We start from the raw sequence: 16,990 nt of genomic DNA, 5'->3' as shown, positions 1-16,990 counted from the left end.
GTCTGTGTCAGCAGGTGTCTGAACAATATCGGAAACAAAATCCAAGGTATGAATACTGTCATGTGCATGTTTTGTTAATCATCTGTATAATTACAATGTTTGGTTTCACAGACTTCACCCTCCCGACACCTCTGAATATAACAGGAAACCTGCTCAATCACCATGCACTGCAAAATCATTCTGGCTATGGATACATCAACATCAACAGTGCAGAGGATATATATATATATTGGACTTGGGGATCTAATGGGAGTTAATCTGATATTTAAAGTTTTTATTCTGCTTTGCCACTAAAATCATAATAAACACTGAGAACTAAACTATTATCTGATGTATGTTTTTATTAATAAAAACAAAAGATTCCTGGAGTATCGTTTAGGGGTTCTTCAAGTTGAAAATGTGGGGGAACCCCTATAAGTCTTTCAAAGAACCCTTTAAAGGGGTTCTTCAAAGAATCCCTTTTAATGGATCCTCAAAGAACCTTGTGAAGAACCTTTTGGTGTACATTGAACTACTTCCCCTCCCCTGTTATTATTATTAATATTACACATAACAATAACACAATATTTTTGTTCTCTGTGTTTATTAATAGTGGCAAAGCAGAATAAAAAACAAATCTAAATATGAGATAAACTCCCATTAGAGCCCCAAGTCCAATAGGTATATCCTCTGGCCTGTTGATGTTGATGTGTTGATGTTCTCTGTATCCACAGCCAGAACAATTTTGCAGTGCATGGTGATTGAGCAGGTTTCCTGTTACATTCATCAGAGGTATAGAGAGGGTTAAGTCTGTGAATCCAAAAATTGTAATTATACAGATGATTAACAAAACATCCACACGACAGTATTCATACCTTGGTTTTTATGGTGAATGTGAATGAAAAAAACTGTTTTAATAATGGTTTTCATACACATACCTTGTCCATAATGCCTCTGTATCCCGACACAGACACATAAGTGAGCAGTTCAGTCATCTGCACCCAATACAGCCAGCCTTCAACATATTCTCATAGCCTGTATATTCCTACCTCAGTTGATTGATATCCATTGGATTGTGTCCATTTTCTGTTTTAGAAAGATTTGCACAAATCTGAAAAGACAATGTCAATTTAGATCATACAAGAGAAAAACTTTACCTTAAATTGAGGAGATCTTTACATTTTTCAGATAAGTGTGTGCACCTGCTGTCCTTTCAAATTCAAATCCAAAATGTTCAGTTGGGCAGTTAGGTTCCTGTAAGAACCCCCACCAACTAAGGAGGTTCCTGTAAGAACCCCCACCAACTAAGGAGGTCCCTGTAAGAACCCCCACCAACTAAGGAGGTTCCTGAATGAACACCTCCTCCTATGGGGTTCTTGCAGGAACCTAACAGCCCAACTGGTATTGCCAAGAACCCTAAGGTTCTTAAAAAAACTTTGAGGATCATAGAACCCTTGTTGAACACCTCATTTTTAGAGTGTACAGTATATGTGCCATTCAGAGGGGAATGGGCAAGACAAAAGATTTAAGTGCCTTTGAACAGGTTATGGTAGTAGGTGCCAGGCACACTGGTTTGCGTGTGTTCAAGAACTGCAACAGTGCTGGGTTTTTCCATGCTCAACAATTTCCTGGGTGTATCAAGAATGGTCTACCACCCAAAAGAAATCCAGCCAACTTGACACAACTGTGGGAAGCATTGGAGTCAACATGTGCCAGCATCCCTGTGGAACCCTTTTGACACCTTGTAGTCCATGCCTCGATGAATTGACCATTTTCTGATCGCAAAAGGGAGTGTAACTCAATATTAGGAAGATGTCCCTGATGTTTTGTAAGCTCAGTGTCGACACGGGTAATAAACACATGTTTACTAGAGAGATAATCATAAATCAGTGAACCATGATGATGGCTACGATGTGGGATGTTGACCTGACCATAGCAGGTTATGACGTAACATCCATCCACTTCCTTGTGGGCTACTGTTCTATTCCTACTGAAAATCAATCCATCAAATAAACAGCCACTTGGTCTGCATGTTTAAGCTACACTTTCCAAAAAAACACTGCACATTAAAAGCCCCTCTTTCAAAGCATTACTTTAATCATTTCTAAATAGGCTGGTGTTGAGTTTGCCCTCAGCAGCAGAATGCAGGTGTAGTGCCAGCCTGGTCGGTGGGAACGGCTGTTGTGTTGTATGATGATCATCCATCCAGCGGGCCCTGCTACAGGCACACCAGCTGGCCACTGCAACCCCACACCACTCCTGCTGCTGTCCTCCACAGAAACCTGTACAGTCAAGACGGCTAGTAATGAAGGGCAGCATTCGAATGCGGCAGGTGAAGGAATTGTCCAGTCCCAGTAGAAACAGCGGCTATTCTCAGATAGCTCAGAGCCAGTGTCAAAACCATCCCCGCTTACGCAATAGGACTAATGGAGAAAATTGACTACAGGTACTTGACTTCCAAATGATGTAGCACTTAAAAATAGAGGTGTGTGTGTGTGTGTCTGAATATGTCTGTCCAAATAAACATAGCCGTTGTCCCTCTTGTGGTTAAAACTAATTGCCATTCCTGTCCTGCCATGCCTGGCCAAACACCAGCCGACCACCAGTGTCCATGTCAATGACCCTCTCCATAAAGTTGCAGTGCCAAGGCAGCATCATCACCTGTTGATGGAGAGGAATGATTATACTTCTACAATGGCCTATTTTTCTTACCACCATCTGTTGGGAGGGGACTATCATCAACATCACATCCAGTATGAATTTGTTTGGGTTTGGTGTTTAATAATGCTAACAGTGCTTTAGGATGAATCCAACTCACACAGACTGATATGAGAAACATAGATGAGGATGGACACACACACACACACACACACACACACACACACACACACACACACACAGTTCCCTTAACTATCCAGAGTGTTCCCACTCACATTAACACATGTCAGTTCCAGTCTGATGCCTGAGACGACTTTAGCTCTCAGACAAATGAAGGGTAGAGAATTAGGTCTCCTTGTGCCCTGTGGGGATGGTGGGCACAGAGTGTGTGTGTGAGTGTGTGTGTGTGTGTGTGTGTGTGTGTGTGTGTGTGTGTGTGAGACTGTGAACAAATCCAGTGCCACAACCTTGACAGATTGAGCCACGGGTAGGATGTTTTACCTCCTCTGTTTTAGAGGCTTCAGGACAGGAATGAGCAGTGAGCTAAAAACACAACTGCACTGAAGGACAAGTACAGATGGGCCAGACTAAGTAATGTCTTATTCAAGCAGTGTGGAGGACATCCATAGAGCAGCTACCATTATTACATCAGGTTAGTCAGCTGATCTAATGCATACACACAGTGGTGATTTTAGCATGTACATCTTGAGTGGGGAGGAAAAAAAGTGGGATGCATGACAGCAAAGCCACTACACAACACAACTCTAAACAATACATTAATTGTACTATAACGGTGACAAACGGTGCCCACAAACTGTTAGGGCCTACATAAAGCTGTCCCAACAGCAGTCCCAACACCTTACCACTGCTACACCTGGCTTTCAGCGGAGCCGTGTCTGGCAACGAAACAGTTTAATCAACCTCATTTACTGCCTTAAAAAAAAAAACCTAGCTGATATGGCTAACTTGCTTTTAAAAAATGTGGTTTCTACTGGCAATTGAGATGTACAAACTATGGCATAAGGCGACAAGTGGATAAGAGGCCATCCGTAATTTCGATTAAGACATTAATGAGCGAACTAGGACGGATGTAGTCAATATAACTATTTGTTCAGCACTTTTGAAATGTGCAGCAACCCGAATTCAGAACATGGGTCATTCTTATAGTGTTCTCCCAGTACACCAAGTCAGAACCGTAGGATAAATGAAGGGGGCATATAAGCAGACAATGATAGCTCTTACAATATTCAATGATTACATTTCTCTACAACAGGTTGTAGGCTACATGTACACCATCAAGTCAGAACAGTAGGCGAAATTAAGAGGGGAAAATAGACCAAATTATTAGGGTGAGGCACATGGGCTACTAACAGATTACTACACAACATAAACTTAGTATTACTTTCTTAGCTACAGTATACATACAGTGGGGCAAAAATGTATTTAGTCAGCCACCAATTGTGCAAGTTCTCCCACTTAAAAAGATGAGAGAGGCCTGTCATTTTCATCATAGGTACACTTCAACTATGACAGACAAAATGAGAAAAAAAACATCCAGAAAATCACATTGTAGAATTTTTAATGAATTTATTTGCAAATTATGGTGGAAAATACGTTTTTGGTCAACAACAAAAGTTTCTCATTACTTTGTTATATACTTTGTTGGCAATGACAGAGGTCAAACGTTTTCTGTAAGTCTTCACAAGGTTTTCACACACTGTTGCTGGTATTTTGGCCCATTCCTCCATGCAGATCTCCTCTAGAGCAGTGATGTTTTGGGGCTGTTGCTGGGCAACACAGACTTTCAACTCCCTCCAAAGATTTTCTATGGAGTTGAGATCTGGAGACTGGCTAGGCCACTCCAGGACCTTGAAATGCTTCTTACGAAGCCACTCCTTCGTTGCCCGGGCGGTGTGTTTGGGATCATTGTCATGCTGAAAGACCCAGCCACGTTTCATCTTCAATGCCCTTGCTGATGGAAGGAGGTTTTTACTCAAAATCCCACGATACATGGCCCCATTCATTCTTTCCTTTTCACTGATCAGTCGTCCTGGTCCCTTTGCAGAAAAACAGCCACAAAGCATGATGTTTCCACCCCCATGCTTCACAGTAGGTATGGTGTTCTTTGAATGCAACTCAGCATTCTTTGTCCTCCAAACACGACGAGTTGAGTTTTTACCAAAAAAGTTATATTTTGGTTTCATCTGACCATATGACATTCTCCCAATCTTCTTCTGGATCATCCAAATGCTCTCTAGCAATCTTCAGACGGGCCTGGACATGTACTAGCTTAAGCAGGGGGACACGTCTGGCACTGCAGGATTTGAGTCCCTGGCGGCGTAGTGTGTTACTTTTAAAAAATATATATGTTTATTATTTTACAATAAAAAATCAAATAAAAAAGACAGTAAACTAACAATGACATTCATTGTACTGTTGAATGGGATGGCCAATTTAGAGGACAAAACAAAACTTAACTCACACATACACAAAATAAAACAAAATCCTATTAGGTGGTACATGTATAAGAAGACAGCATATAGTCATTACAAGCAGTGTAGTTAAGCCAAAAATAAATATTGAGTGGAGTACAGCACAGAGTAGCAGCAGATCGTCAACCCAGTTATGAAGCGGGACTAGACCATTTATCCAGTACTGGCTGCCATATTTTGTAAAACATTGGACTTCTTTTGGAGGTACTGTATTGAATCTTTTCCATATGTATTACATTCCCTAAATCCCATAACCACATTTCAAAGGTAGGTACAGTCTCCAGTTTCCAAAATTGCAACATGAGCCTTTTGGCTAATAGAGTACAAAGAGAGACAGCTTTCCCTTCGTGGTTATTCCCATCAACTGTACCAAACAGAGCGGTCAATGGGTCTGGGGCTAGAACTCTATCAAAGGCTCTAGATAAATAATCAAAAATGAGAGCCCAGTAAACATGTAACTTAGGACATGTCCAGAATAAGTGGTCCCCTCATCCTGCTTGCACCTCTCACACAGTGGTGAGGTGTCCGGGAATATTTTGTGCAGTTTTACTTTTGAGTAATGTAACCTGTGTATCACCTTAAACTGTACAAGGTTGTGTCTGGCATTCACTGAACTGTGGTTTATATTCCTGAGAGCTTCTACCCAGTTCTCATCTGAGATTTCTGACCCAAGTTCTTGTTCCCAAGCCCTTTTAATGGTGTCTGTGGATACCTCTATGTGGGCCTGTAGCACATCATACAGTCTAGAGACCGAACCTTTTGAATGGGGTTTGACAAGGATCAAGCTATCTAATGTAGGACTATTTGGCTTCATGCCATACTGTGGGATATGTGTCCTTACGAAATTCCTGATTTGGAGGTATCTGAAAAAATGTGTTGTTGGCATGTTGAACTTTCCCTGTAATTGTTGAAATGAAGCTAACTGACCATCTATGTATAGATTACCAATTGTTGTGAGCCCCTTCTCCCTCCACTGTGAAAACACCACATCATCCAATGCGGGGTGGAAAGCATGATTCAGGCAAATCGGGCTGTCAATGTATACAGTGGGTATGTTAAGAAAATACCTAATCTGTTTCCAGATCCTAAGCGTATGACAAATGACTGGGTTAGAGTCATAAGTGGATTTTTTCACATATGATGGGCTATTAACAAGTGCAGGGAGTGAGGAACGTTGACAGGAGGCCTGCTCAATCAAAAGCCATGAAGGCATATCCTTCTGTCTCATCGCAGGTAAACTTTCCCTCCAGAAAGACACAATGTTCAGATTAGCAGCCCAATAATACAGTTTAAAGTGAGGAAGGCCAAAGCCCCCCTCTATTTTGTACTTGCATAAATGCTTCTTTGAAATTCTGGCTGCCTTGTTATCCCATAAAAATGGAGTTACTATTGAATCCAGTTTCTTAAAATAGCTTTGTGGTATGAAATTGGGTAGACATTGGAAGAGGTAGAGAAACCTGGGTAGGACAACCATTTTAATAGCGTTTATACGACCAACCAAGGAGAAAGGCAGAGTTTTCCAAAAATCTATATTTTGTTTAAGCTGATATATTTTCATGTCCCAATTCGCTTTCAATAGCTGATCAAGGTCTCTTGTCACTACAATGCCAAGGCTGGTTAACTTGTCCATCACTGTTCTACAAGGGGTAGATTCCGGAAATTGCATATCCACAGGCCGTGATATTGGCATCAACTCACTTTTTTGCCAGTTTATCTTGTAGCCAGAGAAGGAGCCAAATGTGTTTATCAAGTTAAGTAATGCTGGAATAGAAGTTTTAGGCTTGGACAAAAACAAAAGAACATCGTCTGCATATAGAGACATTTTGTGCTGTGTGTCCTTTATTTTAACAGAAGCTATATCGGCACATGCCCGAATGCGAGTAGCAAGGGGTTCCATGGCTATAGCGAAGAGAGCAGGCGAAATAGGGCACCCCTGTCGGCACCCATTGAACAAGCGGAATGACTGCGACATTTCTTGATTGGTTACCACGGACGCCATTGGGTGTGCATAAATAATTATTATCCAATTAATAAATTCCTTTGCGAACCCGAAGTGCTCCAGAACCGACATCATATATTTCCACTCAATCCGGTCAAACGCCCTCTCTGCATCAAGAGCTATTACCACTGCCTCAACCTTATGATCGTTATACATTACGTTGAAAAGACGTCTCAAATTGTAATGTATATGTCGGCCCGGGATAAAACCTGTCTGATCAGGGTGTATGATGTCAGAAATATATGTTTTCAATCGGTTTGCCAATATCTTTGTCAACACCTTGTTTTCTATGGGGAGTAACGACACGGGGCGATAAGACGACATCTCCATGGAATCTTTTTTCAAGATCAGTGCTATTGTAGCCTCATACAGTGTTTGCGGGAGTTTGGCATTTTCTTTGGAATGTTTAAACAATGTGGAGCTAGACTGGCGCAGTACTTCTTATAGAATTATATTACATATCCATCGGGCCCAGGGGCCTTGCTGTTTGGACATTGTGCTGTCGCTGTGTTAATTTCCTCCAAAGTTATCCCTGCATCGAGTGCAGCAGCTGCCCCCCTGTCTAGTTTAGGAAGTTCACATTCAGTGAGAAAACGTTCCATAGTTTGTGGATCAGTAGCATCGCATTTTGATTGGTATAGCTGAGTAAAACTGCGCAAAGCATTTATTAATATCCTGCGGATCTATTACTATTTTACCCTTCTTGACTTTTATTTTGTGAATAGCTCTAGATGCCTGTACATGCCTTAGCTGTCTTGCTAATAATTTATGTGGTTTGTCACCCAGTTCAAAATAACTTTGTTGCGTTCTAGCAAGTAAAGAGCCCACCCGTTTCGAAAGGATGGTATTGTATTCATATTTTAACTTTGTGATCTTCTCAAGGACTGTATACGAGGAATTCGTCCTAAAAAACGTTCTCTTGTTCCCCTAACTCTCTTTCAATTTCTCTCAGCCTAGTATTGGCGCATTTCTTCCTCTCTGATGTATAAGAAATAATGTAACCTCTAATCACAGCCTTTAGAGATTCCCAAAGGGTGGAGTCGTCAACATCCCCCGTGTCGTTAGTTCAGAGGAAAAAGGCAATCTGCTCCTTCAAATACTGACAAAAAGCCTCATCTTTCAGCAGGTATGCGTCTAAGCGCCACGGTCGCCGACCTGTCGACATATTGTCGAGTTTCAGCACCATGGACACAGGAGAGTGGTCCGTAATTAGAATAGGGTGATAGGTAACCGACTCAGCTCCTGAAATTAGTTTGGAGTCCAACAAAAAATAGTCAATTCTGGAATATGATTTATGAACTGATGAAAAGAAAGAGTAATCCCTGTCTGTTGGGTGCATCAGTCTCCAAATATCGACAATGTTAAGGTTTGTCATCAATGTATTTAGACAGACACTGGCGTGTGATTGTTGAAGTGTGTTACTGATGGTAGGCTTTGTTACTTTGGTCCCAGCTCTCTGCAGGTCATTCACTAGGTCCCCCTGTGTGGTTCTGGGATTTTTGCTCAACGTTCTTGTGATCATTTTGACCCCACGGGGTGAGATCTTGCGTGGAGCCCCAGATCGAGGGAGATTACCAGTGGTCTTGTATGTCTTCCATTTCCTAATAATTGCTCCCACAGTTGATTTCTTCAAACCAAGCTGCTTACCTATTGCAGATTCAGTCTTCCGAGCCTGGTGCAGGTCTACAATTTTGTTTCTGGTGTCCTTTGACAGCTCTTTGGTCTTGGCCATAGTGGAGTTTGTAGGTGACCAAATACTTATTTTCCACCATAATTTGCAAATAAATTAATTAAAAATCCTACAATGTGATTTTCTGGATTTTTTTCCTCATTTTGTCTGTCATAGTTGAAGTGTACCTATGATGAAAATTACAGGCCTCTCTCAACTTTTTATGTGGGAGAACTTGCACAATTGGTGTCTGACTAAATACTTTGTTTGCAGCACTGTATCTCCCTGGCATATTACATAATTTATGCAGCAGCATACAATACATTTTTGGACTCACCTTGTTGTGCTGTGCTCATTTGAACAGGAAGGTGGCCAACGGTGCTTTATGGGCAAATTTAGTCATCAAAGTCTGGCATTCTCTGGATTTATGGTGCTTTCAAGACAATTGGAAAAGAACACCAAAAAAACAAGGTCGAATCATGATGACGTCAATGATCTTCAGGTCGTAGCTCTTAAAAGAGGCCCGAGTTCCAGATTCACAATTCCGAATTGGATGACCGTTTAAAACGTATTTACCCAGTCTGAGCTCTTTTTTTCCCAAGTTTATTTTTTAACAATGTTTACAAACTGATATGTGACACATATTAATGCCAAAATAACATGCAATACAGGCAAGCCAAAACATTGTATTTTTTTTGCAAAAAATGTGCGGCTCAAAACAACCCCTCCCCCCTTTTGAATGTTGCCACCGCAAACACAGTATAGGACTGAAAATCACCGTATCTAACCCGTGGTAGACCTTGGCAGAAGCTATAGTGTGTGTTCATGTGGGGAAGTAGTGTGTAAGCAGGGTTGGAGTGTGTGCCAGCACCCTGGCACTGGACCCAAGTTTGCTTCTAACACTCATTCACGGCAGCGGAGTGTGTGTAACAGTCCCTGGATGTGACAAGTCAGCAGCTACATGAGTGGCGGTGGGAGCAACACAAACTGACAACTATGACTGGCTACAAGACACTCACGCAATACTGCGCTAAATTACACACACACACACACACACACACACGTGTGTTTGTACTCGTACTCGTTTGTACTCGTTGGCTATGGCTTTAAATCAAATCATGTGCCGAATACAACAAGTGCAGACATGAAATGCTTACTTACGAGCCCTTTACCAACAATGCAGTTCAAAAGTAAGAAAATAAAAAAATAGATGAAAAGAAAATAGTAACGCAATAAAATAATGAAGATATATATGGCGTATCTGTCTTCCCAAGGAAACTAGTTGAAACATATAGGCTAGGCCTACCGTATGGTAAATACATTCTGAAAGATCCACCATGCTGCCTTGTTTACCATATGACCTGGTGGCTCAGATTGGCCTACTGTATGGTGAATACATTCTGAAAGATCCACCATGCTGCCTTGTTTACCATATGACCGGGTGGCTCTGATTGGCCTACTGTATGGTAAATACATTCTGAAAGATGCACCATGCTGCCTTGTTTACCATATGACCGGGTGGCTCAGATTGGCCTACTGTATGGTAAATACATTCTGAAAGATGCACCATGCTGCCTTGTTTACCATATGACCGGGTGGCTCTGATTGGCCTACTGTATGGTGAATACATTCTGAAAGATCCACCATGCTGCCTTGTTTACCATATGACCGGGTGGCTCAGATTGGCCTACTGTATGGTGAATACATTCTGAAAGATCCACCATGCTGCCTTGTTTACCATATGACCGGGTGGCTCTGATTGGCCTACTGTATGGTGAATACATTCTGAAAGATCCACCATGCTGCCTTGTTTACCATATGACCTGGTGGCTCAGATTGGTCTACTGTATGGTGAATACATTCTGAAAGATCCACCATGCTGCCTTGTTTAACATATGACCGGGTGGCTCAGATTGGCCTACTGTATGGTGAATACATTCTGAAAGATCCACCATGCTGCCTTGTTTACCATATGACCTGGTGGCTCAGATTGGCCTACTGTATGGTGAATACATTCTGAAAGATGCACCATGCTGCCTTGTTTACCATATGACCTGGTGGCTCAGATTGGCCTACTGTATGGTGAATACATTCTGAAAGATGCACCATGCTGCCTTGTTTACCATATGACCGGGTGGCTCAGATTGGTCTACTGTATGGTGAATACATTCTGAAAGATGCACCATGCTGCCTTGTTTACCATATGACCGGGTGGCTCAGATTGGCCTACTGTATGGTGAATACATTCTGAAAGATCCACCATGCTGCCTTGTTTACCATATGACCTGGTGGCTCAGATTGGCCTACTGTATGGTGAATACATTCTGAAAGATCCACCATGCTGCCTTGTTTACCATATGACCTGGTGGCTCAGATTGGCCTACTGTATGGTGAATACATTCTGAAAGATCCACCATGCTGCCTTGTTTACCATATGACCTGGTGGCTCAGATTGGCCTACTGTATGGTAAATACATTCTGAAAGATGCACCATGCTGCCTTGTTTACCATATGACCGGGTGGCTCTGATTGGCCTACTGTTCAACTTGAGAAGGGTGCTCCTCCCTCACTTCTGCCTGGTCATCTCTAATAATGTCTTACAAGTACTGTAGAAAACTCTCACGTCCCCCCTTCCCTGGAGGGGATCCTGCCCCTTATTGGCTGCCACACACCTCCATTAAACTTAATCAAAAACCCAATGACGACCACCTGGAAAGAGGCGGGGCATTGCTATAAAAGAGTGAATTCCTTTGGCCTCTTTCCACCAACCAAACCAGTTCAACAGAGTCCAGGCCAGCTAGAGCACCTGGTGTCAAAGGAAAGCCAAGAAGATCATTAAGGACCTCAGCCACCCAAGCCAAGGACTGTTCACCGGCTACCATCCGACAGACAGTAAAGGTGCATCAGTGCCAAGACCGAGAGACAAAAAAAAAACTGTTGAACAGCCAACACTAGCCATGTACCAGGTGATGCACAGTCATTCACACAAAACACACAAGCTATGACACACACACACACACACACACACCTCATTTTCACACACACACGCAGCCAACGCCGCGGTCCCATGCTATAGAGACATTGAACCACTGGTCACTTCCCGTTTCACCCTGTACGTAAATACTGTATCTGACGTAGCTCATAATTCTACTATTGCACATGGTATTTTAATTACACCGTTTATACACCACATTTATTTATACACCTGACATACAGTAGCTTACTCATATCTACTGCTGTACATATTCTTAGCTGATCTTGTGTAAATTCTCCCGGTGTACATGCATACAGATTGCATTTGATTACTACTACAGTGCTATTTGGGTTAATCCAATGTGTCCTGTCTTTTTTTGTTGTATTTTGTTCCCCATTGCATTTTAATTATTTGACATTTAACTGTTAGTAACATAAGCATCTGTCACCCGCTCTAACATCTGCTAAACTGTACGCAACCAATAAACTGATTTGATTTTAAAGATGCTTGTAGAGTAAGGTGCGTAATTGTGGGTGGCAGCCAATATTAAGTATATCCCAATTTAAATGTAGCCCAAATACAGTGCCTTGGAAAGTATTCGGCCCCCTTGAACTTTGCGACCTTTTGCCACATTTCAGGCTTCAAACATAAATATATAAAACTGTATTTTTTTGTGAAGAATCAACAACAAGTGGGACACAATCATGAAGTGGAACGACATTTATTGGATATTTCAAACTTTTTTAACAAATCAAAAACTGAAAAATTGGGCATGCAAAATTATTCAGTCCCCTTACTTTCAGTGCAGCAAACTCTTTCCAGAAGTTCAGTGAGGATCTCTGAATGATCCAATGTTGACCTAAATGACTAATGATGATAAATACAATCCACCTGTGTGTAATCAAGTCTCCGTATAAATGCACCTGCACTGTGATAGTCTCAGAGGTCCGTTAAAAGCGCAGAGAGCATCATGAAGAACAAGGAACACACCAGGCAGGTCCGAGATACTGTTGTGAAGAAGTTTAAAGCCGGATTTGGATACAAAAAGATTTCCCAAGCTTTAAACATCCCAAGGAGCACTGTGCAAGCGATAATATTGAAATGGAAGGAGTATCAGACCACTGCAAATCTACCAAGACCTGGCCGTCCCTCTAAACGTTCAGCTCATACAAGGAGAAGACTGATCAGAGATGCAGCCAAGAGGCCCATGATCACTCTGGATGAACTGCAGAGATCTACAGCTGAGGTGGGAGACTCTGTCCATAGGACAACAATCAGTCGTATATTGCACAAATCTGGCCTTTATGGAAGAGTGGCAAGAAGAAAGCCATTTCTTAAAGATATCCATAAAAAGTGTTGTTTAAAGTTTGCCACAAGCCACCTGGGAGACACATGGGAGACAACATGTCGTTCCACTTCATGATTGTGTCCCACTTGTTGTTGATTCTTCACAAAAAAATACAGTTTTATATCTTTATGTTTGAAGCCTGAAATGTGGCAAAAGGTCGCAAAGTTCAAGGGGGCCGAATACTTTCGCAAGGCACTGTATGTGTGTGTGTGTGTGTATATATATATATATATATATATATATATATAGTTTGTTTAACCAAGAGTATTGCTTGATATTAAGGCTATTAAGGCTGTGTTTTACACAGACAGACCAACTGATTTTACAGGCAAAATACCTGCTCTGATTAGTCAAAATAACAATAATTGGGCAGAATATCAGATTTGGGCTGCCAATTTAAAAGCAACCAAAGTGCTAATTGGAGGCCATCTTTAAAGCCTGTATTACCACAGCATCAGTGACTTCATACTGATTGTTACATTTAGAATGTTTCAGTTGAAGCGTTTCCGTTATGCCCACGTCAATATGCCCTGTTGTTTTGTTTTATCCTCGTAAATTCAGCAGTCATCCATCAAGACACACCGTTTTTGGGGTCATAAAACTATTTTAATAATGACGTATTGCTTGAAATCCAGTCTAAAGTACAGTAACTTTACAGTTAATGATAATGACATTTCAGATGCACTCAAGGGATGTGGTTTTTATGATTTTTACCAGCCTTTGGTTGTTGGCCCACATCTCCACAGATGTTTCTGGATAACTCCCAATTTGAGTGCCTATCTCGTGAAAAATTAAGCATGTTCACTCAGGAGTTGTCCATTTTAATTTTAGGGATGGGGGTCCAAAATGTGGAAATCCCACAGGGTGGAGGTACAACCACAATCACTACTATTTGATTACAGTATTACCGGTTGCAAAAATCTAATTACCCCCCCAATTTGTTGAAGTACATTACATTTTTGTGTGTTTTAAAACACATTTTTAATAGGGTATGAATAACATGTTTGACAAACACACAGTTGTACTTTATACGACTTGAGAATAGATTTCTGTCACCTTAGCTAGCAGGGGATACGAGGGAGGGGGTTCTGATGGCAGAGTAGAGGGTTGGCAAGGGTACACTGATCACTGAACCATGTACACACCGCCAGGAAACAAACTGGCGTACAACACCTGCAGACAACCACCTCCTGTGCCCTGAGTCCAGCATGACAGGACCTGGGGAGGAGGAGGGGGTGGGGCGTGCCTACTGGGAAAGACATGCTAAAGGGCAAAACAACTCTAAGTTGTCAAGCACTCCTTCCCCTTACTCTTTCCTCCTCCTCTCTTGCTCTCTAGTCATAGCCAGAGGGTTGTGCGGTCATAGGATATCCTATGACAGGGGTGTGCAACTTTGATTGTGGTGGGGGGGCCCCAACAAATCTAAACTCACGAGGGGCTGCAGTTGCTCGCGGGGTGTAGAGAATGTTCGTTTTAAAGCAACTGCTGCAATTCTACTCATTTTGCCATGGGGCAGATAGGAAAATGAGCTGTTTTACAGCTAATTTCCTGCAGGTCTACACATTCTGCCATAGGGTGGAGGAATGTTTGCATCAAAATTGCATGTTGTGGCCTCCCGGGTGGCGCAGTGGTTAAGGGCGCTGTACTGCGCTGTACTGCCATCAGAGTCCCTGGGTTCGCGCCCAGGCTCTGTCGTAACCGGCTGCGACCGGGAGGTCCGTGGGGCGACGCACAATTGGCCTAGCATCGCCCGGGTTAGGGAGGGCTTGGTCGGTAGGGGTGTCCTTGTCTCATCGCGACTCCTGTGGCGGGCTGGGCGCAGTGTGCGCTAACCAAGGTGGCCAGGTGCACAGTGTTTCCTCCGGTGCATTGGTGCGGCTGGCTTCCGGGTTGGATACGTGCTGTGTTAAGAAGCAGTGCGGCTTGGTTGGGTTGTGTATCGGAGGACGCATGACTTTCAACCTTTGTCTCTCCCGAGCCCGTATGGGAGTTGTAGCGATGAGACAAGATAGTAGCTACTACAACGATTGGATACCACGAAATTGGGGAGAAAAAAGGGGTAAAATGTAAAAATAAATAAATAATTGCATCTTGTGTATTCTAACATGCAACAGTTGAAACCTGACTGAATTCCCAAAAACTTTTATTTTGTGGAAATTGATCTGAGGGCCTTCAAATGGGGTGGGGCTCGTGGGCCGCCAGTTGCCCGCCAGTTTCCCGCCCCTGACGTATAAAATGCAAATTATACTATTGCTGTATCCACATCAACATGAAGGCTGGTCCAGGCCATTTCTTCACCCAGCAGCTGGCGTCTAGCTGTCTACACGGATCAAGGTTGTCTTCTCGACCATGTGTTTCATCCATTAGCAGCTTGCTATTCACCTGTGTATAAAAACACCTGTTCTTAGGTAGGCCCATGTATCTAGCCGCTACACGCAGCAAGGTCATTTTGTCCCTATCCATTCTGCACACCAATGTTCCCTCTAAACTGCTCGCGCGCAGTAGCCCCGAGGCTGCTGCAGAGAAATATCAGCACACAGAGAGAAGCACGAGATTGAACTTCACTAAACTTTCTAGTGCAATTGTCACCAACCCGATTGGTCAATCTCCAAGGCATTCCTAGTCAATCGCCAAACATTTCTGTAAAAAAAACAACGATAAAGCCTTGTGTTCCTATTTTTATTAATCGTCTCGGGCTGTTGACGGTAGGTGCACCCTACTCAGCTGCCCTGCACGCCGGGTAGGCGAACTGTTGCTATTTTGGTGATCAACTCAACATTAGCCACTTTCAATTCAAAATATTAGCCACTTTAAATTCAACATTTTGTTGTAGGCAGAACGCATCGGAGAAAGATTCTATTGCAATCAGAGTTGCAGTAGACCAGTAGTGGAAAAGTACTCAATTGTCATACTCGAGTAAAAGTAAAGATACTTTAAATTTTCTTTGGGATAGGGGGCAGCATTTTAACTTCTGGATGAATAGCGTGCCCAGAGTAAACTGCCTCCTACTCAGTCCCGAATGCTTATATATGCATATTATTATTAGTATTGGATAAAAAACACTCTGAAGTTTCTAAAACGGTTTGAATGATGTCTGTGAGTATAACAGAACTCATATGGCAGGCAAAAACCTGAGAAAAAAATCCAAACAGGAAGTGGGAAATCTGAGGTTTGTAGTTTTTGAACTCAGCCCCTATCAAATACACAGTGGGATATGGGTCATTTTGCACTTCCTAAGGCATGGGGTCAACCGTCGTTAGAACATTGTTTCAGGCTTCTACTGTGAAGTGGGAGCGAATGAGAGCTGTTTTGACTAAGGGGTCTGGCAGCAGCCTCGTTCTCAGTCACGCGCGTTCACATGAGAGGTATCTCTCGTTCCATTGCTTTTCTACAGACAATGGAATTCTCCGGTTGGAACATTATTGAACATTTATGATAAAAACATCCTAAAGATTGATTCTATACTTAGTTTGACAAGTTTCTTCGACCTGTAATATAACTTTTCGTTGTTTACCAAACGAGCTAACAAAATAAGCTATTTGGACATAAATTATGGACATTATAGAACAAAACAAACATTTATTGTGGAACTGCGATTCCTGGGAGTGCATTCTGATGAAGATCATCAAAGGTAAGTGAATATTTATAATGCTATTTCTGACTAATGTTGACTGCGCAACATGGCGCATATTTCTTTTGGCTGGTTTGGGCTCTGAGTGCCATACTCAGATTATGCTTTTCCGTAAAGTTTTTTTTAAATCTGACACAGCAGTTGCATTAAGGAGAAGTGTATCTAAGGTTCCATGCATAACACTTGAATTTTCATCAACATTGATAATGAGTATTTCTGTGAATTGATGTGGCTCTCTGC

Source organism: Oncorhynchus mykiss, chromosome 15, assembly GCF_057628025.1.
Source record: "Oncorhynchus mykiss isolate SJ-2025 chromosome 15, ASM5762802v1, whole genome shotgun sequence".
NCBI classification, from domain to species: domain Eukaryota; kingdom Metazoa; phylum Chordata; class Actinopteri; order Salmoniformes; family Salmonidae; genus Oncorhynchus; species Oncorhynchus mykiss.
The sequence above is the reverse complement of the archived record's forward strand: the minus strand, read 5'-3'. Positions refer to the sequence as shown.